At 41.9% G+C, this 27,149-nt stretch overlaps 1 pseudogene; it reads left to right on the top strand.

Annotated features, from left to right (window-relative positions):
- The first annotated feature begins 16,731 nt into the window (after positions 1-16,731).
- Positions 16,732-18,031, top strand: LOC127762542 (ornithine decarboxylase 1B, chloroplastic-like; annotated as a pseudogene).
- The last annotated feature ends 9,118 nt before the right edge of the window (positions 18,032-27,149 follow it).

Here is a 27,149-nt window from a genome sequence, read left to right as displayed (position 1 = left end):
TATATGCAATCGGGCATCTTGGACCAGAAATGCTTAGGCATCGCACGCATGATACGCCATCAAAGATTTTGGGCAACCAAAGGTTTGATCCTTATTTTAAGGTATAACTTTATTCACATTTCATCTAAAATTAAAAACATGTTGGAGTTTTGCATGTACTTACTTGGTTGGTAATTGAATTGTCAGGACTGCATTGGTGCCAGTGATGGGATCCATGTTCCATGCAATGTTCCATCTCGAATATCGGATAGATTCCGGGGTAGAAAGCCATTTCCTACACAAAATGTTCTTGCTGCTGTTGACTTTGATTTGATGTTTACATATATTAGTGCTGGTTGGGAGGGTTCAGCACATGATTCAACAGTACTGAGACACTTTCTTGAGCATCCTAATGGCCTACGAGTCCCTGAAGGTTGCTGCACCTCTAATAATTTTATATCTCAAATATAACTTATGCATACACCTAGTAGAATTGATCATGCTAATGATATTATAACAGGGAAGTACTATCTTGTGGATGCTGGGTATGCTGCTAGGAGAGGATTCCTACCACCGTTTCGCCAAACCCGATACCATTTGCGTGAATGGAAAAGCAATAAACCCAAGACACCAAATGAACTATTCAACTTAAGACACTCTTCTCTCCGTACTACTGTTGAGAGAGCGTTTGGAACTCTAAAAAACCGATTCAAAGTTCTTACAACTAGGCCATATTATCCTTTTCGATCCCAAGTAAGGGTTGTCATAGCATGTTGGATTCTTCACAATTGGATCTTGCAAAATGGTGGTCCTGATGAGCTAGTCTATTCTGAGCGAAGATGGTTTGAAAATTACCCAAGATCACCAGGGCGAGTTCAGCGTGATTTGCGTGAAGAGCAAAGAGAGGTGCTGTGAGATAGAGACAATATGGCAAGAAGGATGTGGAGAAATAGACATAATGTTAGGCATGGATGATTTGTGCTGTGAAATTCTGTTCCTGCATATATGTTTTTATCTTACTTTAGGAACAAATTAGTCCATACAAAGAACAATGTATGCTTGAATTGTATTGCACTGTTATGCTGTGTATGCTACCTATATTTACATGATTTAAGTGGCGGAACAACTGAACCATGTCATTCTTGACACTGCCGTATATCATAATGTTTTATACTTTTTGCAGCAATATGGCAGGGAACAATGTGTTTTGGCAGCCCCAGGTTGTTGAGGAAATGTTGCGATACTACAAGGAGAAGATACTGGCTGATGGAAGACAACTTGTATTTAAAGAAGTCCATCATGAGGAATGTGCAAAGCAAATTAATGGCAAGTATCACACAAACTTCACAAGTCGACAAGTTTATCACAAGTTTCACAAGTTGAAGGCTCAGTGGAAGGTGATTATGGAGGCAAAGAATTTGAGCGGGGCCAATTTTGATGACGTTGAGAAAAAAATCCTATATGATGAGACTGAAGTTGTTCGAATGACTAATGTGAGTGTTCTAACTATTCTTTCCTTGCAAATAACTATCATGTTTACACTATATGGATGTCTATGTTTCTTACCATTTTCTTGTCATGTGTAGGCCAAAGATAAAAGGGCTAAATTCATTAACGTCCCCATACGTTGGTATGATGAAATGGAGTTTATTTTTCAAGACAAGCATGCAACAGGGGAATTTAATGTTCTGCAAACACCATATGACCGTCCAATGGAAGATGATGATTTTATTGGTGATAAAAATAGCAGTCCTGGTGATGTTGACCCTTCATCAAATTATGACTCAGATTGTCTTCCAGATCAAGAGAACAATACTGGAAGTAGCTCATCTTCTAGGCGTGCAAAAGGTAGAAAAACTGATAAAGGTAAAAGAGTTAGAGTTGATGATAATGTGGTTTATGAGATAACAGGGGCTATGGATAATATGTCTGAAACCATGCGTTTCACACATATGACACATCCAAATGAATCCCTATTCAAGATAATTGATGAGATGACGGAATACCCTGTCATGGTTCGACTTGAGCTGCAGACTTACCTCGCGACCCATGAGAATATAGCTGCCATGTTGAAGGGTAGGCCACTAGATTCTATTAAGGAATATGTGGCCCAATGGATAATACAAAACTATCCAGCTGCTATGTAATTTCTTTGCTGAGATGTTTGAATAATTACTATGCATTCAAGCTAAATAGTTTAAGATTGAAACGTGCAGTTTAGAAGTTATTTGAATAATTGATATGCTTTGGTTCGAACTTGTAATAAAGTAGTTCAAAAAGATATTTGATTGTTTCAAGGAATTCTTTTTACTACTTCTATCCGTACTATTCTTGTGGCCAAGTTAACTGTGAAACAATTTGTAGTGTTCTTGCGACAAAGCCATCAATTAAAAAAAAATTGATCTGTGTGCAATATTGTTTTGCTCAATATGAAAAGAAGCGGCACAAAATACTCAAAGAGCAAGATAATTCGTTGAAGGAACCAAACGGCTAGCCACTAATTCTTGCCATAGAAAGCAAACCAACCAAACAAAGGGTATATGGCAAGCCTGGCAAGCTGGCAACGAGTTGGCTTGCCCTTACCCAGCTAGGCTAGCTGGGCAACAGAACCAAACAGACCCTGAGTCTAGACGGCTAATAGCTAGCGTTTTCTGGTGATTAACCAGTTTTTACTTTTTACGAACATTGGTGACCATCCATCGCTACCGGAGAAACCATCTTTACTAGGTTGGCTAAAAACTACATTAGTCCCTTTAAACATGGCAGGCGGTATCAGACCCCTTCACTATCTTTAGTTCTAGTTGGTAATAAACAAAAGATCTATTTTTAGTCCCGATTGTTAAACAACCTGGACTAAAAATTGGCCCCGAGCCACGCGCTACCTGGCCGCCTCATGCTCCTGGAGCGCTATCACTCCTCACCTTCCTGGATCCTTCTCCTCACTCAGCTTATCTCTTTCTCCTCCTCTCCTCCCCCTCATTCACTCACCCCCATCTCCTCCTCCCCTCTCCTCCTCCGGCCCCCTCCCCTCTCCTCCCCCTCCTCCCCTCCCCTCCGGCTCCCTTCTAGCAGGCGGCGACGCCCAGGCGGCATGCTACGGCGAGGGAGATAGGCGGCCGTGCGGTGGCGGTGGTGTGGGGGCGGCGCGAGGGGCACGAGGGCGGCGGCGGCCTCCCCTCCGCCGGATCCGGGAGGGGAGGCAGCCGGGCGGTGGCGGCGGAGCGAGCCGGCCAGGCTGCAGCTGATGGAAGGCGGGAGGCCAGCGGCGGCTATGGAGTTGATTTGTAGATTTTTTGTGAATTGAATTGTAGAATTTTTTTTGTTGATTTGGGGATGATTTTGTAATTTGATTTGTGGATTGTGGATGGGCATGTATTGTGGATGATTGTGTATGGTTTGTGAATGATTGTATATGGTTTGTGGGGATTTGGGTGTGACGGCGATTGTGGTCGAGGTGCAAACAACAAAAAAACAATGAAAATAAAAAGAAAAAAAATCTTTTAGTCAGGTCATCTTTAGCCTCGGTTATTTCAACCAGGACTAAAGATGAACATCTTTAGTTTCATCTTTAGTCTGGTTTGTAACCTGGGACTAAGTGGGTTATAAACCATGACAAAAACCCCTTTCCAGCAGTCACTGCTGGAGAAAGGGTTTTTAACCCCGGTTCATAACCACTTGTAGTCCCGGTTATACTACCGGGACTACGAATTCGGGACTAAAGATAGTTTAGTCCCGGGTAAAATAACTGGAACTAAAGGTAGAAGAGGGCAAGTCCCGATTGGTTTTAGTTTTTTTTCACTGTTTTTAATATTGATTTCACTCCATTCCTAAATCATCTCCAAATCGTGAAATCCCCAAATCATCTCCAAATCACAGATCATACATCACAAATTTTCAAAGATAGTTACATCACAAATTCGAAAAAAAACATCACATATTCACATCATAGTCAAATACATCATAAATTTCCAACAACAAATTCGTCACAAATCCAAAAAAACAAATTCTTCCTCCCAGCTGCCTCCCTAGCACGGCCGCCGCCGCCATCACCAGGTCGCCACCCCAACCTCTCCGCCATCCGGCTGGCCTCTTCCTCGTACGCCCGGCCACCGCCCACCCGGCCTCCTCCTCGTGCGCTCGGCCTCCTCCTCGAGCGCTCGATCGACTCGCTGAGAAACAGATTAATAGAGGAACGTTGCTCTAAGAGGAAAGTCTAGAGATAAAGATAGAGGAAAAAGTGATAGATGGGAGAGGAGGAGTCTGTGAGGACAGGAGAAGATGATATATAAGTACTAGGGATTATATATATCGTTTTTATCTTTATTCTCTGTTGGTATTACTAACCGGACTAAAGATCCTGGGCGCCTTGACATGGCCTGATATGGAATTAACCGGGGCTAAAGATCACATAGTCCCATTATGCTTTTTAAGCAACTAGGATTATTGTGATTTTTAGGCAACGGATCAAAGATGGTTTCTCCAGTAGCGAGTGTATAACAGATGCGTTAACGGAAGAGGCTGGACAGCCTCTCGACCCGCCTGAGAGGTGGCTCCGTCAATGACTTTAAAGTGCATCATGGTGCGGCATGGAGTTATTAACGATTCAGGAATGAGGGGGTTATTAGCGAGCTTTTAGGCCCGTTAGCTTAATCTAAGTTTTAGTTATATTTATCCTTTTTGTTTAATTAACCGTGGATGGACAATAAACTAAGCATATGTTTCGTTAGCTGCATCACCCTCTAGCCCATTTAGCTGCCCAACCGAGTGTAGAAGCCGCGTTTTTCACATGCAAACTTCTTTTTCGCAGCTTGTCCAGAGAGAAATAGTAGCAACAAGCTTCAATCATGAATCAGGCCAAGAAGGAAATGATATATGCAGGTGCACTCGGACCCACGCGTGTAGTCTCCTCACTGGTATGATCGCTTCGACATCTTCATCCTTGGCCTCTCCTCCGCCTCCTCCCCCTTACCACCACCAAACAAGCAACTTGTGCGATACATACGAGAAAATACGTAAGGATCATCATTAGAACCATCATTAGGATCAAAGTTGGTCTTGGTATATCATGGTACACTAGTATAGAAACCAAACAATGCCATTTTATATCCTTCGAAACCATACCACCAATCCAACAAATCAAACACCCAATTTTTCTCAATCCAACGAATCGGGCGTTGTTTCACCGTTCATAGGAAAATCTTTTAACACTAAATCAATTATGCTTCAAACTATTAAAATGGTAAAACACTTGAATAACGAGTGAAAAATTCCGATCTCTCACACACGAAACATAGAGGTCCAATTGTTGAAACATTAACAAATATGCAAGAACCAAAGAGGAAAATATAAAACACCATCAATATACAGAGTGCAACAATTTGATCTAATACAAGAAACAGCAGGATGCATTGGCAGAAACATCATAAAATCAAAAAAGAATATCACTGTAGATATTACTTCTTCATCCTATCTAGTGGTCGACCACCTGACGGCGCGGGCGAATCAGCCTCCTCCACTAGAATGATTGTCACTGCAGCCATGACGAGCAAACGGTGTCCCTAGTGGCCTGGTTCTTAATGCATTGGTTCTCCTACGTTTTCCTCTTCCTGGCAGAGAAGAAAGATCACACCGTTCTCAACATGGACGATTCGAGAGCAGCAAGCAACAATATGTTTTTCTTGTTGGTCGGGGGAATGGGATTGCGAGAAAGATGGAAAGAGTGGATGAGTGGATTAGGACTAAGACAAGGCTATGGGTCCTGAGAATCGGTGCATGGGGATGGATCCAATGGGGACGGCCGGGGACTAAGCTCAGCGCCCAATTTTTTTTCTCGAGTATTAGGCACCCGAGGGGAATCATTCTCTCACAAATCCCTTTCCTAATTCCTATATAAGATATAAGACATACGAACATGGATAGAGAGACATAGGCAAGCAAACAATTAAAGGTTCACGCGTGTAATCCTGAAATTTTTCAATTTAACGTCCAAGAAATAAAATTTGGAACCAACAAAAACTTTTCCACAATTTGCAGCATGCTACATTCCTTGGATTTTATTTCTTTTATGCCAGTGCCAACATTCAAAATCTAAAATACCGATTTCAGGGTGCAAACTCTACCGAATCATTGGGCCACGTGGCCAAACCAAAAACCAAGTTCACATATCGTTAAAATGTACCACGTGTCCAGAAGAGCAAGTTCTTTTTGAACGTGTGTGAAGACTGAAGAGTCCAGATAAAACAAAGGAAAAATCCAGAGCATTTTAAACTCGGTTGAAAAGAATCACACGAGAACACGAAAAGAACTGGTGAAAAAGATTGCATGCCGAGGAAACAATGGAGAAGAAAAAAATAGTGTAAAAAAACTGCCCCAACTTTTTTAAAGGGACAACTTTTAAATCTAACTATAATATAATTATAATATAATTTCACTATAACTATACCATAACAATATTATAACTTGTATATAAGTACTAAAATACTATATGCAACTTCATATCTAACTTATATAAAGATTATAATGTAGTTACAGTAAAGTTACACTGTTGTGTACAATGTAACTATAGTGTAGTTATATTGTAGTTACACTGCAACTATACTATACTAACATTTAAAAGTTTTTTTCCCAAAAAACGTGTGACAGCTTTTTAACAATATTTTTTTCAACAATGGAGCTAAGAGTACAAACAATAGAAAATAATGAAACGTGAGGTTTTATCAGTACTCCTATCATAAAATAAATAAATGATACCCGTAATTTAATGTGGAGCATATTGATAAGTATATGTTAAATATTATAAAAATGATATGTATATTTGTTAAAATATTGTAGAAATAATGTGAGGGTGGAACACTTTATTTTTTTTCAAAAATACCAACACCAATTTTATAATGAGTTAATAACTTAATTATAATTTTAGAAAAACAAAGGAAGAAACAATAGCATGGATAGAAAAAAAAAGGACAAAATTTGATGATTTTCTCAACAATATGATATGTTATGTTAAACTGGAACTCAGAAAATTCCATTCAACTATGATTTTTGCATGAGTTTCAAGAAAATTAAATTGGTTTCTATATTTTTTATGAACAATGTGCTAATTAATAACACAAAAAAATATATACGGGCTATAAATCATGCGCGCCAATTGGCGCGCTGATTTTCTAGTTTTCAAACTAAAACTGCTAAATTGAAAACTTTTTTTTTGCAACGTCTACTTTAGATCCCTCTTTCTTGGGCTCAATTCTCCCTCCCCTTTCTCTCTTTCCTCTCCTAGGTACGTAGAGAGTGCTTATGAATGAGCAAATGGGACATGTAATGCCACTTTGCGATACAAATATATATGAAAATGTTTTCGAAAACTAAACTTAACATGTGAAACTAGTTTTGACTGTGGCATTATGGATTTATTTAGGTGGTTCGTAGACACTACTACAGATTCGATTTCTCCATGCGGCCAAAATCAATTTTCGTAGGCGGGTGGGTGGCTCGCCTGCGCCCAGGTGTCTGCGAAAATTGTATTTTTGCATGCGGGTAGAGCAATCGCGTGCGAAAATCGCATGTGGGCGCTTAAGCCATCCGACTACTAAAAGAAAAAATCACAAAAAAATAATAAATCCAAAAATCGAAAACCTACCCCGAAACCCTAACCTTAGAATCCTCCCTTCGCCACCATCGTCATCGTCATTGTCCTTGTCCTCCTGTTGTCGCCGTTGCCGTCATCGTCGTTGTCTTCGTCCTCCCGTCACCGTCACCGTCATCGTCGTTGTCTTCGTCCTCCCATCACCGCCGCTGGCGTCATTGTTGTTATCCTCATCCTCTGGTCGCTGCCTGCAGTGGATGCGTGCGCGAGGGTGGTGGGATCCGTACAGGAGGGAGAGGGGGCGCCAGATCCAACACTCCCATTGCCACCACCGATGGATCCGCGCGTATCGGGTGGAGTGGCGGCCGGATTCTTGCGGGAGGGAGAGGGGATGCCGGATCAACCCTTCCCGTTGCCGCCGCTAGTGGGTTCCCTCTCGGCCCCACCCGCTGCCGCCGCTCTTGCCCGAGCCCGCTGTCACCTCAGCCCGAGAGCGCTATCCTCGCACGAGCTCGCCACCACCACCGGAGCCCAAGCCTGCCACCGTTGCGAGGAAGTGTCGATGGGAAAGAGTGGGGAGAGGAATGCGAGAGTTGAAGAGGGAGTGTGAGGAGTGGACAGGGGAGAAGACTATGGCAGAGAGAGAGAGAGATATTTTCGCATGCGGTCCTTGAACTGTGCATGGGAGATTGATTTTTGCAGGTGGAAGCAGTTATGGTCTACCTGCAACCTAAAGGAGATCTCGTCTAGAAAAATCAATTATGTAGTAGTGACAAAAAGGTTATTGTTGACCCTATTTAAGGACTAGTCAAGAAAATAAATAGGAAACGAACATGAGTACGACCATTTTTTGGTATGAGATTAGACCTAGCTAGTGAACGAGGTGATTCTATTTAAATAGCCGTGAGCACGTGATTGCAGTTAAAGGGGCACCGTAACTTGTACTATTTAATTTTAACTAGACTCAGAAATTTTAAACTTGACTAGCTAGATTGGGTTAGTGAATCTGTTAAACTATCCTAAGAGACGGGAAAGTACAATATGGGTATGAGATATTGATGAAATGGACCATGAAGGTAAACCAAACCAAGTAGAGCTTGCCAAGTTGGACACAGCCTTTATGGAATGGTTAAAATGGCTAAATCTTAGGCATGTGAAATGATTTTTGAAAATTTGCTTTCTGAAAATAGCCCTAAAGCCTTCATTGAACCCTATGATCTGAGCACTAACGCATGTTGTAGTGGTATCTTAGTGAGTACTTTATGGACACACCGTTGCTTATATATCCCTTTTTAGAGTTGGATAACTACAAGTGACGTGTATGAGTAACCGAAGAAGGAAGCTAATAAGGGTGTGTCATAGGAGTTAAGTTCCCGTTTGATGTCTATGGACAAAAGCAGGACAAAAGCTAATAGGGGTGTGTCATAGGAGTTGGATAACTGCAGCTTAGCTTCCACTATATTACCTTGTCTCGTTTGGTATTTTTGTTTTACACTCAGTTGGATAAGTCTATTTGGGCCTTACTCAAGCAATCCCTTGTAATATCTAAGTGTTTTAGGACTCTGTGATGCTGAATGCAATATTACGAGCTACCTTACATGTATGTACCAAACTACTGTTATAGGGATTTGGTACTGTGTACATACTAGGTTCCTAGTCCATAAAACTAGAAGCCAACAAACGTGCAGGCTATAGCAGGAGATATATATATATATATATATATATATATATATATATATATATATATATATATATATATATATATATATATATATATATATATATATATATATATATATATATATATATATATATATATATATGTGTGTGTGTGTGTGTGTATGTATGTATGTATGTATGTATGTATGTGTGTGTATCTACTACTTAAAAAACGGAGAGGTCCTCTTCCCGCTCTCACCCTATCCCACGTCCCAGAAAAAAAAAACTCTCATTTCCTATCCATCTCACATCCCATGAAAGAAAAACCGTTAAAACCCAAGAGAAAAAAATATGGGAGATAAAAAAAAGTTTTATGGGGGATTGAAAAGGAAGAATACGGGAGAAAAAAAATTAAGCCAAGTTCCGCTTGCTGGGAGAAAAAAAATTGAACCTTCCCTAGAGTGATCGAAAATAGGGTAGACTGAAAACAAAAACAATACGGGTGAAAAAAAAAAACAAAATTAAACCATGTTCCCTCTTCTTCTGTTTGGAACGTATGGACATGTGATTAGTAGACTAGTATGGACAACTAGCTACTGTCCCCTGCACTATTCATGTGGGGATCGGAAGAGAAGTATTGATTGATATTATCGGTCCTAAGCAAGAGCAGGAGAAAATTTTGACAAGCTACAGTGCTGACAAGCTGCACATTTCCTAGTACAGTGCTGACAACCTAGCTCATGAAGGCTAAGCAAAGCATATGTTTCCCCTATATACTCCTGATTGATAGTAATACTTATCGTTTTGATAAATGTGAGGTCAAATTTTAAAAACTTTTAACTACAAATAATTTCTAAAATATTTATGTTAGAAATATGAAGATCATATGTATAAATTAGTCTAAAAATTACTTTAATAAAATCGTATACTTATTGATATTTCTATATAAATTATAATAGAAAATAATTTATTTTTTTAAGACTGTGTCCTTTTTTCAAACGACAAGTATCATTAATATGGAAGAAAATCAATATGGAAGAAAGGAGTATATAATTTTATTCCATCTATATCTTTATCTATATCTATTATAAAAGTTGAAGGTGATTTTATACTCTTTTTTCGTCCGTCATCCCACACTCCGATTGATTAGTTTGGTGAGTTCTGTCTATTCCATAGGCACTATTGTTTGTCTTTCAGAGATGAGAAAGCATTTTGTGGTAGCCAATACCACGCTACCATTAAGTGCTTTAATTCCGATAAAATAATCGATGAAGCATATCAGATGTGTCATTGAAACTGAAGTTGAGCCTAAATTTTGGCGACTGCCTGTTTATGACTGAGATTACTACTTAATTATCTACCAAAATTCTTTTGGTCTGAATGGGTGCATGTTATGTATGGTGAGAAAAAACCATATCAGGGTTGTTTGTACAGTCTTCATGTTCATTCAATTTATTCGTTAACCCTGTGTTGAGAAATTATCTCATTCTATTGTTTGTCTTGTCCTGACAAATCCTCTTGTATCTTCAGTTAACGCATGCAAAAAATATTTTTTTCGATACAGAAATGCATATAGAGGTTGTATTATAGGTGCCGGAAGTAGTAAAACTGTCACATATAGACTTTTTCCCATCTCCATAGGCGCCCTCCTGTCCCCACCCGGCAGCGGCGGTGCCATCCCTGACATCGACCCATTCTTTGTGTTAGTGTTGATGTTCTTAGTGTTCAACCTGTTATTGGATGTTCTTGACTTCTTGGATCCCGATTACTTGTATGAATTAAATGTTCTATTGAATCAGGGTGAAGGGGAGTTGCTCGATGCATTAGCTTGAGCCACTTTTTTTTTAATTCTTGGGACCTCAAAGGTGTCAGTTCCAAAACCAGCACCTTTAATTTCTCTTATCTGCACTGCCTTCTAGATGTCGGTTGAGAAATTCTACACCTATGTCAGGCTCTCAACCGGCACCTATCTAGTTTTCTGTAGTAGTGTGTAATTCAATGAATTTCAGAGAGCCCCCGTCATGAAAAGATGAACACAGGTGATTTTCATATTATTCGTCCTGCATGTATATTAATCTTTCCTTTCTGTAAATTCCTCCTTGTTGGATGAAATTAATTTAGCTGACAGTAAAATCCCTGGTATTTGGTATTTTTGGGTTGTATCTCAGGATATGTGACCAATATATATTAGGTTCGGATAGTCAGAGATAGCACACCTCAAATTTGCAATCTATGCATTATTATGTTTTGATAATGTGTGCATGTACTTTCTGTTGTCTTACTAATTAATTTCCATTCAAATGATTAACACTTCAATGATCACAACTATCCAGCTGATCTACTGTTAGACAACATTGATGGAACACACCGGCCCGTGGTTGTCTTTATCCATGGCAACGCACGCATGGACATTTTTACTGGTTTACAAAAATTTTACATGGCAACGCACGCATCGCCATCTCTATTTGAGTCAGATTTAAATTAGTTCGTTCACTTTTAAAAATTCATAAGGAGTTATATAATAAATTCTTTTAGAAAAACTTACACGCTAACTTGGGACTAGAGTCGAACTCCTAATTGCTTCAGAATTCTCGTCAGCTCGTAAGAAAGCACACTACTACAAAAACTCTCATAGGGACCGGTCTTATAGGTGCCAGTTCATTTAAAACCGTCACCTATGAGCCTTTTTCCACCTCCACACAATAAAAAAAATACAGAACCGACACATTTAAACAATATATATGTCGGTTCGAGAGAAAAAAAACGATACCAATACTATAGGTTTTCATTACCTATGAGGTTATCTGATTAAAATAGCCTTCGCTAGTTGCAACGTAGTTCATTTTTTCTAGAGTATTGTACATAGGGGAGTGAAAACTGAATACAGCGACGAGGATCTATGCCGCTCACTCGCTGTACGTACATGCATATGCAGCAATCCATGGCGGGAGCAGAAGGAGATCACATGGAGGCTGAGGCCGCAGTGCTTGCGGCACCAGTGGTTGATAGTACTACCTCCGTTTTTTTTTAATAGATGACGTCGTTAACTTTTTCTCACATATTTGACTATTCGTCTTATTCAAAAATTTTATACAAATGTATAAGATATAAATCACACTTAAAGTACTATAAGTGATAAAACAACTCACAACAAAATAAATTATAATTACGTAAATTTTTTAAATAAGTCAAATAGTCAAACACGTGAGAAAAAGTCAACGGCGTTATCTATTAAAAAACGGAGGGAGTAATAGTTTTGACAAATGTGAGTTCAAATTTTAAAAATCTTTAACAATGAATAATTTCTAAAATACTTATCTTAGAAACATAAGGATCATATGTATAAATTAGTCTTAAAAATACTTCAATAAATCAAGTATTTATTGATATTTCTCTGTAAATCTATTATTATTATTATTATATATTAAAAGTCCATTAAACCCCCTACAAACGCTCTTAAGCTGCCATGTGAGTCTCCTAGAATCACTCTTAAGCTGCCACGTGGCACTCTTATTTTCACTCTTGGTGTAGCAGGTGTGGGCCCCCAAGGAGCAAGCCCAAACTGCCATCGCTCTTCTGCCGCTAGCGGCGTGCGTATAGTAGACGAGGAGGTTGCGAAGCGATCGCCTGTTCCCAAATCCAAGGGATACGCGAGTTTGCGAGATTGTCGCCGTGACCTCGCCGCCGCCTTGCCTCTCCGTTGCAACGGCTGCCTCGCGCCGTCGTCACCCATCGCTGCCGGCCCGCCGGCTGCTGTGAGTCCGTGACCGCAACTGCAAGACGAGCAATCGATTGATGATCGATCTGCTCTTGCTCATCTGCATGTGATCAGGTGATGATCGGAGCAGATAGCAGCAAGACAAGCCACCAACACCATGTTGCCTATTTGCCTAGCTTGCCATAGTTGCCTTATCTGCCTCTTGCTAATTGTACTATTTAGTGACAGACACATTTGCCTTTGACTAATTGTCTGATTGACTCTAGCTTGGAGCCTTGCAGGCTTGGACGAATCAGTCAACCGGCAACAATCGACTGAACTAACTGGTAAGATCTAGAGTAGTTTCAATTAACCCCATCTTTTTTAGTTTCGTAACTTTGTAATACATATGAGTTCAATCACTAACATGTTAATATTTTCAATTATCAGTTCATCCAAAATATGATGTCATCGATAATGTATTCATAAGGTAGCGTAAAAGGGAAAAAAAGGATATTGCTGAAATTGTTGAACAACCACTACGTGAGATCTACCATGTCCCAATAAAGATTAAATGGTATGGCAACTTTATGCATTGAAAAGAAATTGCTAGATGAGATTGATATTAATACCATCATCAATAACTTCGTATGTACAAATGTCCAAAGAAAATTCTATGCATGGTAACACGAAGAACGATTTTCATATAAATATTGCTTTTAGATACATTTTAAGTGTTTATTGGTAATCATATTTCTTGATTATTATTTTGGGGTTGTATTAAGGGCCTCTATGTTTAGTTTCACACTAGGTCACTGAAACCCTAGAATCAGGCCTGCACACATTAGAAGTATAGATGACCCCACCTATAATACGGACGTACATATCCTCTCTCCCACTATCCCACATTGCAAGTACGTACGTATACTTAGTACGTACATTTTCTCCTTCCTCTAATCCTCCCTTTGTCCTACTTATATAATCCTATTCTATAGCTAAAAAAATTTCAAGCGTACCAACCAATTTTACTATAAGATAATTCAAGAAATACCATTGATAAGCGTCCAAATCCCAGAAATACTATCGACAAGTGTAAGTTCTACAACGCGGAATGGACGGAACCCTAACGGCAGTGGCATTTTTGGGACAAAATCGTTTGTACGATGGTATTTCTTGGAACTCACACTTGTCGATGGTATTTTTGGGACTTGGATTGTCAATGTCATTTCTTGGATTATCTCTTTTATTACTATAGAAAATATAAAAAAATAAAGCATCTTACTGTCTATTTTCACTTCTAAACGCTTCTAGACTGTCACATGTCACTATCTAATCGAACCATCGATTTTTACTTCAATTGATGGGTCCAATATTTTAAATCATTAGATTAGATCTATTATTTAAAAAGTAACACCTTCCTCCTGTATTTGTATAAATGATAAATATATTACTATTGGCCCAAGAAAACAATACTCCATACGTACATACGATTGAAGAAAGAAACATTATTGTTTGCCATGAGAAAAAAAATCATAATCATCTACTTCCAATAAAACACGATAAAGGCAAAAAAAAAAGTACGTTCTATGTGTTCAATCGGAAAACAAATCAACGTGTTCTAAAATAAGATTTATACAATTTAGAGATAAAATATAACTTACGCTGTTGAACTTGATCTATATATAATATAAATATAAAATATCCAATCAATGTTTTTAAATGTTCTATATTTTAAATTATTTTAAAATTATACATCTAATTTATGATCTTATATTTATTTAGTTAAATAAACTACTGATGTCTATGGTCCTAAATACATCATACCAATATAGTGGCGGCATGTAATAATTAATATTATAATAGTTTTCTGAATAATTTTACATCATATTTTAGTTTAGGGTGCCCGTCACTGGAGGAATATACAATGCTAATTTAAATCTACATATGTGAAAAAATGAAAATAACACAATTTAGTTGTTTCTAAGTACATGTGATTTAATTTCAATTTGTCAAAAAATCATAATTTTTTAAGACTATTTGATTGGTATTCAAAAAGTGAGATCATAAATGTTACACAGATGTGAAAAGAATTATCAAGAAATTTTCCAGCTAATGATCTTGCTATAGTACAACCCCTTGATACATCATGATATTTATGGCCATTATGTATGTGTTTTATTTGACATATAGTTTTAATAACAAATGAACAATCAAGCAACATGTGCGTAATAATCTACTCATACATGATATATTCTCTTATGGTTGAGAAATTCTAACATATCAGGTATAATTGATGGAGGAATGTCATACACCACACTGACGTGGCTATAAGTATACTTCAACTAATTAGTTATTGTAAATAAGTTTGAAAAAAATAATTGCATCCTTCAAATTAGTAAAACTGTTTTATGTGATTATGAGCAATACGTGTAGAAAACAAACCTGACATTACACTATAGATATTTATCAAAAATATAAACAATAAAATGGTGCTTTGGAGATTATCTTGATATTATTTCAAAAAATGACTTTGTCCTGGTTACATATAAATTCCTCTATTATTTTGGGATAAAATTTGTCTCCTCGGATTTATGCGACGGAGGGAGTATAAGCAATATAAGTCTATCTTTAATTAGATAAAATAGTCTATTACCTACGTTTTAATGAAATTTTTTTCATTACTATATAATAAATCCATAAAGTCATCTATAGCACACAAGAAAAATGTTAGTCAAATTTTGGAAAATGATATGCTAAATATTCTAAAAAAATCACACATAGTACAAACAGATATGAACCAACTCTATTATTGTGACACAATTTTTTTCATAAATTTAAGGTTGTACGGTTTCCAATAATTTTAGTATAGAGTTTATATGTTGTAAGGGTAATCAGAAGAAAATCATAACTAATGTCCAAACCAATTATTATCCAAAACATGTTTAAAATGGAGTCAAAAAAAATTTCAACAACATCATCCTAGCATTTATAATAAAAATTAAAGCAATATTAAACAAGGTGCCTGCGCATATGCACAGGCTATCTTTCTAGTTATAATAGAAAATAATGACCAAGTTATTTTTTTAAGACCATGTACTTTTCAAAACGACAAGTTTTATCAATCTATCTGGAAGAAAGGAATATATAATTTTATCTCATCTCTACTATTAGAAAAATTGAAGATATTTTCGTTAATACTTGGATACATCGTCCGTATTTGAATCGGTTTTTAAATTCGTTCACTTTTGGAAATGCATAAGTAGTCATATAAATAATTTTTTAAAAAAAACCCGCATGCTAACCTGAGATAAGAGTCGAATTCCTAATTACTTCAGAATTCTCATCGGATCATAAGAAAGCAACATACATATATGCCCATCACTCCAATAAGAGTTCCGAATTAGATACCAACAAAAAAAAATAATAATAATACAATTAAAATAGCCTTCACTCGTTCCAATACACGAGCATTTTTTCTAGTGTATTTTATAGTTGAGTTCGGTTGTCAACTCTCTCGTTTTCACGCATACACTTTATAAACTTATTAAACTATACGTCTTCTAAAAAAATTTATATAGAAGTTGCTTTAGAAAATCATATTAATTTATTTTTAAAAAAAACTAATACTAAATTAATTGCGTACTAAGAGTTGCTCCGTGTATGCGCGCGAAGTGTTAGTTCTCAGCCCCGGAACCGAACACAGACTATATATATAGGAGAGTGAAAAGTGGAATTAAACAACGAGCTAGAACACTCGCGACGTGGACCTGTGCCACTCACTCGCTCTATACGTACATTGCAGAAGGAGAAATCCATGGCAGGAGCAGAAGGATATCAGATGGAGGCCGCCGTGCTCGAGGCGCCCGTGGTGAAGGACCGGGAGGTGCTCCGCCTCCGGCGCGACGCGGCCGGCCGTCGAGACGTCACCGGACTCGTGCGGACCATCGTCGCCGCGACGGCGGCGCCGGCCGACAGTACGACCCGCGCCGCGGCGGCGGGCGCGTTCAACGTTCTCGACCTCGGCGAGGTGGCGCGGCTGTTCGCGGCGTGGCGGCGCTGGCTCCGCGGCGTGCGTCCCTACTACGCCGTCAAGTGCAACCCCAACCCGGCGCTGCTCGGCGCGCTCGCGGGGCTCGGCGCCGGCTTCGACTGCGCCAGCCGCGCCGAGATGGAGGCCGTGCTGGCGCTCGGCGTCGCGGGTGCAAGCTGGAGCCCCACCTGGAGTACGCGGCGAGCGTCGGCGTCGACCTCACCACCTTCGACTCCGAGGACGAGGTCGGCAAGATCAAGCGCTACCACCCGAGGTGCCGGCTGCTGCTGCGGATCAAGGCCCCCGACGGCGACGCCATGCTGAACTTGGGAACCAAGTACGGCGCGCACCGGGACGAGGTGGTGCCGCTCCTCGCCGCCGCGCGGCGGGCCGGGATGGCCGTCGTCGGCGTCTCGTTCCACGTCGGAAGCGCCGTGTCCCGCGTCGGCATCTACGCCGCCGCCATCGAGGCGGCCCGCGAGGCGTTCGACGCCGCCGCCGCGCTCGGCATGCCGCGCATGCACGTGCTAGACATCGGCGGGGGATTCAAGGCCGGCGGCGGCGGCGGCGACTACACGTTCCAGGAGGCAAGCGCCGTGATCAGCGCGGCCCTCGCGAGGCACTTCGGTGGCGACGACATGCCCGCCGGCGTCGAGGTGATCGCCGAGCCGGGGCGCTACTTCGCCGAGACGACGTTCGCGCTCGCCGCCCGCATCTTCGGGAAGCGGACGCGCGGCGAGGTGCGATCGACGACGGCATGTTCGGCACCCTGTGCTGCGTGCACTTCGAGAACTACGTGCCGCGCCCAGCGCCGGTGACCGCCACCGCCGACGACGGCGGCGAGCAGGCGGCGACCATGGGCGGCGAGATGGTCATCACGTCGACGAAGACGCACCCGTCGACGGTGTTCGGCCCCACGCTGGACTCGTTCGACGAGGTGGTGAGGGGTTACCAGCTGCCGGAGCTGTGCACCGGGGACTGGCTGGTGTTCGACGACGTCGGCGCGTACACCACCGTGTGCAGCTCAGACTTCAACGGGTTCTCCACGTCCAACATGAAGACCTACCTCGCCTACTCCTGCTAGATCACTGGGAAAGTGCCACCTAAATATCGAATATATTGTTTCGTGCATACCACCCAGGGTTGGAAATTCATTTCGGTGACCTCCGATATGATATTAATTCGGCCGAAATTTTTGAATTTTTCAATTCTTTCATGAATTTGGATAATATTTATTCAAATTCAACTAAATTTTGTTCAAAATTTCGGAAATTTCGGACCGTAATTTCCGAATTTCGGGATTTTGGTGACCCCCGATAGAAAACCCTGAACCGATAGAGTGAACCCTGATACCACCTGAATACTCAATAAAAATTTAAAAGAAAACAATAAGATACTTCCTTCGTCCCAAAATATAAGCATCATAGCTAAAAGTGGCTATATTTTGGAACGAAGGTATTAGATTAATATGAAATACTACCTCCATTCCAAAATACAGCAATTTTTAGCTATGAATTTAGACACACGGGTGTCCAAATTCATAACTAAAAATGCTTATATTTTGGGACGGAGGAAGTATATCACTACATAAACATGCAAGTTAAAATTCAACTTTTACAAGTTATAATAAAAATTTAAAAATATAGCTACGAATATACGATAACTATTTTCAATTTATTTTATTCTTCTTTTTTTTAACTTGTAGAAGTTGAATTTGTTCATGTATATGTTTGTGAAGTGATATATTCGATATTAATCTATGTTGTCAAATTTCTTTTACATTTTTTATAACCATTTAGATTACATGTAAGCAGGGATATCGTCTCGAGGGATAAAAATCCATATCCCTATATCACTCACCACTGCGCTGATCGATCTGCCCTAAGGGTCTCTTTGAAACATATTTTTATGTGGATTGTTGTGGCAGACTGTTTACTTAATTAGCACAGTAAATTAATATTTTGAGAAATAAACTTCACTGATACTTCCGTTTTGAACAAGTGGTCTCAATGGTGCGCTTGAAGATTTTTTTTTTTTTAGAAATCGTATTTTTAGAAGCGTGGAGCGAATAATCGGTGACAAAAATCTTGAAAACGGCATAAAAGAACAGCGGCTTAGGGTCCAATCTCGAAGTATAAAATTATTTTTATATACGTAATCAGCCACACAGGCGGCTGATCGCGCGTTAGCATCTGCGTACATGAACATTGATAAGATTCTTAACATGAACATTGATAAGATCATGACATAGATTAATTAGGTTTTGGACATGAACAAAGTTCAACGTAACATATATAGTTCATTCAGGACAGAGAAAATATTCCATTCACAGAAAAAATTACAGGTTTGGCAGTAATTAACGACCAAAGAGAAAGAAGAGGGACTTTTTCTTACAGAGATTGGGATTACCTGCACAAAGAACTTGTCTTCTTTCCTGGGCAACTTGTCAAACCTTGCTCTTAATTCAGACCAAGAGGAACATATTTCTGAAGAAGTAAGGAAGATAATTTTCGTTCTACCATCAGAAAAGGCTCCATGGGCAGATGGATGTATGGGAGCATTTTACAAAAGAAAAAAACTTGGGATTGTCCATTACAAAAATCGGCAATAATAAAATAGGGTAGCGCACGAGACCTAAAAGTGGATGGATGCGGAAGATAAGGATTTAAACAAGTTCAGGCACTCTCGATGATAGGTAAATACCCTACTTATGTTTGAAGATTGTATCCGCTAGGTGTATATTGAGCCAACGATTTGATTATAACTATACCCTTGGAGGGCTCCCTGCCTACTTTATATAGGTTGAGGGGAAGGTTATAAAGAGGAAAACCTATCCGAATAAAGCATCAGTTTCCTAATCTATTACATGGTAGTACACAGTCAGGACTCTAGGTCCTGCCATAGAACATAAGGCAACATTGCGATCAAGTTGATCTGGCCCACCTCCTATCTCTAGTCCAATATAGAGGCTGTGCAGGTACCCGATATCCATATTCTCCACAGGTAGGGATGAAACTGGTTCGGACAGTTTCCGTTCGTCCGGACCATTTTTCGGATTCGGATAGTTTCGGTCGAAACTATCCAACTATCCTGAAATCCTCGGATTCGGAAACGAATTCAGATTTTTTTTCTCGGAAACGAAAATGAATACAGTAAGGGTACTATCCGTCGGAATCGGAAAACGGTCGGAAACTATCCGGAATGTTTTTCAGATATCCGCAGACATTGAGCAAATTTTAGAAAAAACACGTATATCTACATAACTTTTTCATACGGAATCAGATGAAGACAAACTTTATATCAAAATTGTAGAGGTCGATGAGATCTACAACTTTCTTATTGACTATTTTATTATTTGAGGTCATTTAAGGGTCTAAATATTCATTATAATATACCATACTAATTTTTACAAAATCTCAGATCTACAATTCAAACGACATCTGATGGAGATGTGTTCCATATCAAAATTGTAGAGCTCAACGGGATTTACCACTTTGTAGTTTATAACATTTGTATTTGAAAGCATTTAAAGCATAAAATAAATATTACTAGTTTCGAAGATATGAAGTAAAATAAATAACATCTCCAATTTATATAATGTCAAGTAAGTTATACATCTACTAAAAGGTCTTGAGAATAGAAAATGATAATCATATTTGTATATGGATCTCTTAGAGGAACAACCATGAAAATCGATTTTCATATGCGGTTGTGAGACCATCTACAAAATTGACGATATAAATGTTGGAGATGTTGAACTAAAATAATAATTGATCTCTCTTCCTTGATCAAGAAACTCAATTTGAGGGGCTTTTTATATACCGGTAAATATTCGCTACCGTATTCGTTCCGTCTCGTATTCGCTCCGTATGTGTATTTGATAATATTCGATTTCATTTCCGTATCCGACTTTTCGATTCCGATTTTGATTCTGAAAAAAAATATGAAAACGAATATGATAAAGTTAGTTTCCGTCCGTTTCCGATCCGTTTTCATCCCTATCCACAGGGATATATAATCAAAGAGGATCCAATGGTTCTGCCCATCCCAATGAACGTGCTGATGAAGAATAGGGGGGTGAATAGGCTGTCCCTGAAAACTTAAAAACAAATCGCAGCAGTAAAATTCAAACAGACCCGGAACTTCCTGGTAAGGAACACCGGAACTTCCAGTCTGCCAGGCCCGGAACTTCCGGTGTTCTAGGACAGGAATTTCCGGGTAACAGAACAGAGATGAAATTCAAATTTCGAAACAGGAGACTAAGCCAATCTTCACAAGATGGTGCACGGGTATTCTAAGTAGATGATAGATCACAGAAACATCCACAGAAACATCACAGAAAGAGACAAGAGCGATTTTTTTCCCGAAGTTCGGATCTTGCGATCCTACTCTCCGTTGAGGAGCTCCAAAGAGCTGGGTCTCGATTAACCCCTTACTTCACTTGTGCAAAAACCCCAGAGGAAATCCACAGCCTTCAACCCCAAACACCCCTAGGCAAATTTCTAGAATTGAGTGACCACCAAGATCCAACTCAACCTACTTCTAGAAATCCGCCACAAGTGTGGGTTGCTCTACTTGGAAACCCTCTAGAATCTCAGCACAAGAACTTCACTAACTTACCTCGTTCCCTTTCGGAGGAGAGGAGATCCTTCACAAACTTACCCGGGACATCCACAATATGCAACGGATTCTCGCGGGCGACACCTAACCATCTAGGAGATCATCTCCAGGAGTAATAAGCACCGAGATGACAGCCCACGAGATATTCCAAGTGCTCACCCAAGATCCTAGTCTTCACACCTCTCCAAATCTTCTTCTCTCCCTCTCAATCTCTCTTTCTCACAAGAATTAGGCTCTAGATTGAGTGGAGAAGGCAAGAAACACTTGGGAGAGGCTAGCAACAGCTCTAGGTTCGAAAAGTGAAAGTGGAATGGCCAAAGAACGAGCTGGAAACGAGCTATATATGTATAACGGCTAAGTGACGTCTGTCAGAGTTATGGGTCAGGCATACCCTCTACCCTTCGATATACGTTACGTATCGACATGGCATACCCACGCGTACGCGGATATTTCCTGCATATTCTAAGGAAACCTTTCACGAAATCTACAGATGGGAAGAGTCCTTCTCGGACAGAACTGGGTCATCTACGTATCATATTGGGTCTGATATATTCGAGTCCTACTCGGAGAGCTCCAGACTTGCGATATAAAAGGGACCCCCCAGGGAGGGCATAGGACATCGAATCTCAGAACCGACACAACCCACACAGCCTACGAAGCCGAAGTCTGCGAGGAGCCAAGCCATCGAGAACTAGTCAAATCAACTCGACTACAATCTCGCCGGTTCCGACAAGCTCCACCGTTTCCTTTGTAACCTGTGTTTTCCACCATATAATCCCATATCAACTGGATTAGGGCTATTACCTATCAAGGGGCCCGAACCAGTATAATTCTTGTCTTTTGATTGCTCGATGTCATACTATGTAGATCCTTGTACCAACGTACCCCAATACCCTCTATATCCGGTCTACAGGTATCACCCGTCGACAGTGGCGCGCTAGGTAGGGGCACTTGGTACTCAAGGTTCTACTACTATGTCATCCAGCTTCGTCGACAACAACATCAACACCAGCTTCAGCCAAGCACTCCCTGCTTCAACAATGCTGGTATGGACTCAAGTCGGCGAAATCGTCTTCCCGGTTTACACCACGACGCCGATCTCAACCGGTCCTCCAATGACTGGAAACGAGAACGTAGTGGCTACGAACCAAGGCGACTCCATTCGAAAAATCCACCCGTCGAAACGGAGAACGGATTACCGACTACATCCAAGCTCGGGAAGGATTCTGATAAGGCCAAACCTTGTCCTTCCGACATAAATCACGGGCCGACAAAGATGACTTCCGAAGCCACCAGGTCTTGGTGTCCTATCCACAAAACCAAGAAACACACCATTCAAGATTGCTGGGTTTTCCTCAACGTCCGTGCTGAAATTCGCGCCTGCAAAGAACGTGGAATTCAGCGTACTTCTCCAACTCGGGATGTCTATTGTCCTATTCACAAGACAAAGAATCACGACCTCTCGAGCTGCAAAGTCCTCCTCGGCGCCATGAAAACTCCGTCTCCTAAGTCATACGTCCCCGTCAAGGATAACGGCAAGGTACAAGGAGCGACTCCGGCCTCAGATCGATTCGTTGGGGTAATCGATATCGATCCTCATGAACTATCGGTCTTACATCTCCTCGAAGACTATGGGTCATAGACAACAAGCGCGCCGCGGGAGGTATTGGCTATTGATGACGTTGGCACGTCAGCGCAAGCCAACGCAGAAGCGGCGAATCAATCGACTACTCCAGCCCAGCACATCAGGGCTGTTCAAGCTATACTGAGGGAAACTCCTCACGATCCCGTTCTGAATGACGACCTCGAGCGTTGGACAGAATGATTACGGGAATCGGTGACCAACCTCAGCAATGCATTTGAAGAATCCGCTACCGCAGCACACCAAGATCAGCCACCAATCGGCGACGCCAATGGTGAAGATCCGGAGCGGAGGGAATTACCTTGACAGGCTACCCCTCCACCTCGTGGCACTAGCGATCTTCGAGATCAAATCAACGGTCGCCGAGAAGCACGACGCACACGAGACGACGCAAATCGCTCTCGGCGTCATGATCGAGGAAACCGCCCAAACGAGGACCGAGACTACAACGATCGCGAACGACGGGGGCCAGACAATACTGGTCATGGCCGTCGCTGCAACGACGATGACGATGGAGATCGGTGCCGAGAAAACAGCGGGAGACAACGACAGGATTCCCGAGATCCAGGTCGTCATCCTTGTAATCGTACGCCGAAACCAAGCGATCCATCGTCATCGTCATCATCCGCATCCTCTTCATCGTCAGACAGACATCTACGAAGGTCACACGACCGCCGACAACCCACTGCCCCCAACGCTGGGTGTAAGGCTTTCGGTCGTTCCCTACGTGATGTCCGATGGCCTGAGAAATTCTGACCCGGAGCCATTGAAAAGTATGATGGGAGCACCGCCCAGAAGAATTCCTTCAAGTCTACTCGACAGTGCTCTATGCTGCCAGAGAAGACGACAACGCGTTAGCGAACTATTTACCAACCGCGTTGAAGGGTTCTACACGTTCATGGCTGATGCATCTTCCTCCCTACTCAATCTCTTCGTGGGCAGACCTGTGGCAACAATTCGTCGCCAATTTCCAAGGAACATACAAGCGCCACGCGATCGAAGACGACTTACACGCGTTAACACGGAACTCGGGGGAATCATTGAGGGAATACGTTCGGCGCTTCAACGAGTGCAGAAACACAATTCCCGAAATCACCGACGCTTCTGTAATTCGCGCCTTCAAATCCGGTGTCAGAGATCGCTACACTACCCAGGAGTTGGCGACAAGACGCATCACAACTACTCGGAGGTTATTCGAGATCGTTGAGCGATGCGCCCATGTGGATGATACGCTAAGACGCAAGAACGACAAGCCGAAGACCGGGGGAGAGAAGAAACCAGCCGCAGACGCATCTGAGTCAACCAAGAAGAAAAATCGCAAAAATGGGAAAAGGAAAGCTCAAGCGGAAATCCTCGCAGCAGGATACGCGAACCCTCCCAAGCGCCCAGACCCACAAGGCAGCGGCACAAAGAAATCATGGTGCCCCATACACAAAACGGATAGACATTCTCTGGAGGATTGCCTTGTTTTCAAAAAGTCGCTCGAGAAGCACATGGCGTTTGAAAAAGGCAAGCGAGTACGCGTTGTCGAGAAGAACGAAGAGACGCCTCCTCACGAATCGGATTCTGCGTATCCAGACTTCGACCTCCATGTCTCACACATCTTCGGCGGCTCCACAATGTATTCCTCCAAGCGAGAATACAAGAAAGTGGAACGTGAAGTCTATTCGACATGGCAGGGGGCTGCACCCAAGATGAAGTGGTCTGAGCAGAAAATAGAGTTCTCGGAGGAAGACCACCCAAAAACCTCCATTATCCCAGGACGATATCCGATCGTGGTCGAACCCACTATTCGGAACATCAAGGTAGCGCGAGTTCTCATCGACGGTGGCAGCTCTATCAATCTTCTTTTCGCCAGCACTCTGGACGCAATGGGAATTCTGCAAAGTGAGTTGACACCAACCGATCAACCCTTCCATGGAATTACTCCCCAATCATCGTCCAGACCTTTGGGCAAGATTACGTTGCCTGTGACTTTCGGCCAAGCCAACAACTTCCGAACAGAGTAGATCACCTTCGATGTTGCTGAATTCGATACAGCTTACAACACCATCATCGGGAGAACTGCACTTGCGAAGTTCATGGCCACATCTCACTACGCGTATCAAGTGCTCAAGATACCGGGACCGAAGGGAACAATCACTATTCAGGGGAACACAAAGCTGGCGGTGCAGTGCGACAAGCGAAGCCTCGACATGGTCGAGCAAACGCCCAGCCCACCCGCCACGACTGAGCCATCCAAGAAAGTGAGCAAGCCAAATAAGACGCCAAAGCCGGACAGTGCCATCAACATCGTTCCACTCTCCAGTGCTAACCCCGACAAGACTGTCAAGATCGGGGCGACACTAAACGAGAAATAGGAACTCGCGCTCATCACCTTCCTCCGCGATAATGCCGACGTGTTCGCTTGGCAGCCGTCCGACATGCCGGGGGTCCCCAGGGAGGTGATTGAGCACAAACTCATGGTGCGACCCGATGCCAAGCCAGTAAAGCAAAGACTGTGGAGATTTGCACCAGACCGGAAACAAGCCATACGAGAAGAGCTCGACAAACTTCTCAAAGCTGGCTTCATCAGAGAAGTACTTCATCCAGAGTGGCTAGCCAATCCAGTTATGGTGCGGAAGGCCAACGGAAAATGGAGAATGTGTGTCGACTTCACCGACCTCAACAAGGCGTGCCCCAAGGATCACTTTCCTCTCCCTCGAATAGATCAATTGGTGGATTCAACAGCCAGTTGCGAGCTATTGAGCTTCCTCGACACTTATTCCGGCTACCACCAAATCAGCATGGCAAAAGAAGACGAAGAGAAGACAGCGTTCATCACGCCGTTCGGGGTATTTTGCTATGTTAAGATGCCTTTCGGACTAATAACCACCAGGAATACTTTCCAGCGCACCGTCCAGGGCGCAGTTAGCAACCAGCTTGGCAACAATGTCGAGGCTTACGTTGACGACATCGTTGTCAAAACCAAGACAAACGATTCATTGATTGACGATCTGCGGGAAACGTTCGACAACCTCCGACGATATCGCCTCATGCTCAATCCTGAGAAGTGCACGTTTGGAGTACCGTCGGGCAAGCTACTCGGATTCCTTGTCTCTGGCAGAGGAATAGAGGCAAATCCCGAGAAGATCAAAGCAATCGAGAACATGAAGTCGCCCACAAGACTCAAGGAGGTACAAAAGCTAACCGGATGCATGGCAGCATTAAGCAGATTCGTCGTTAGGATGGGAGAACGAGGACAACCTTTCTTCGCTTTGTTGAAGAAACAAGACAAATTTGTATGGACACAGGAAGCCGAAGAGGCATTTATTGCACTCAAGCGCTACCTATCAAACCCCCCTATACTTGTTGCTCCCCAATCTAATGAAGAATTATTCCTCTATATTGCCGCCACGCCATATTCCGTTAGCACCGTCATTGTCATCGAGAGAGAGAAAGTACAACGACCAGTTTATTACGTCAGTGAAGCTCTCCATGACGCAAAGACAAGATACCCACAGATTCAAAAACTGCTTTACGCAGTCATCATGACATCAAGGAAACTACGCCACTACTTTCAAGCCCACAGAGTCACAGTTGTCTCCTCCTTCCCCCTTGGCGAAGTTGCGAGAAACAAAGACGTTGTCGGCCGCATTGCGAAATAGGTAGTTGAACTAAGCCAATTTGATGTCCACTTTGTGCCGCGAACAGCCATCAAATCCCAGGTACTCGCCGACTTCGTTGCTGATTGGACTATGCCAGAAAACAAATCAGACAACCAAGGCGACAATGAGACATGGACAATGGCGTTCGATGGCGCACTCAACAGCCAAGGAGCAGGGGCAGGATTTATCTTGACATCTCCCTCCGGAGATCAATTCAAGCACGCAATCCACCTCAACTTCAGGGCAACCAATAACACTGCAGAATACGAAGGACTACTCGCCGGGATACGAGC

This window comes from Oryza glaberrima, chromosome 2, assembly GCF_000147395.1.
Source record: "Oryza glaberrima chromosome 2, OglaRS2, whole genome shotgun sequence".
NCBI classification, from domain to species: Eukaryota; Viridiplantae; Streptophyta; class Magnoliopsida; order Poales; family Poaceae; genus Oryza; species Oryza glaberrima.
Note: the sequence above shows the minus strand (reverse complement) of the source record. Positions and strands in the feature narration are given on the sequence as shown.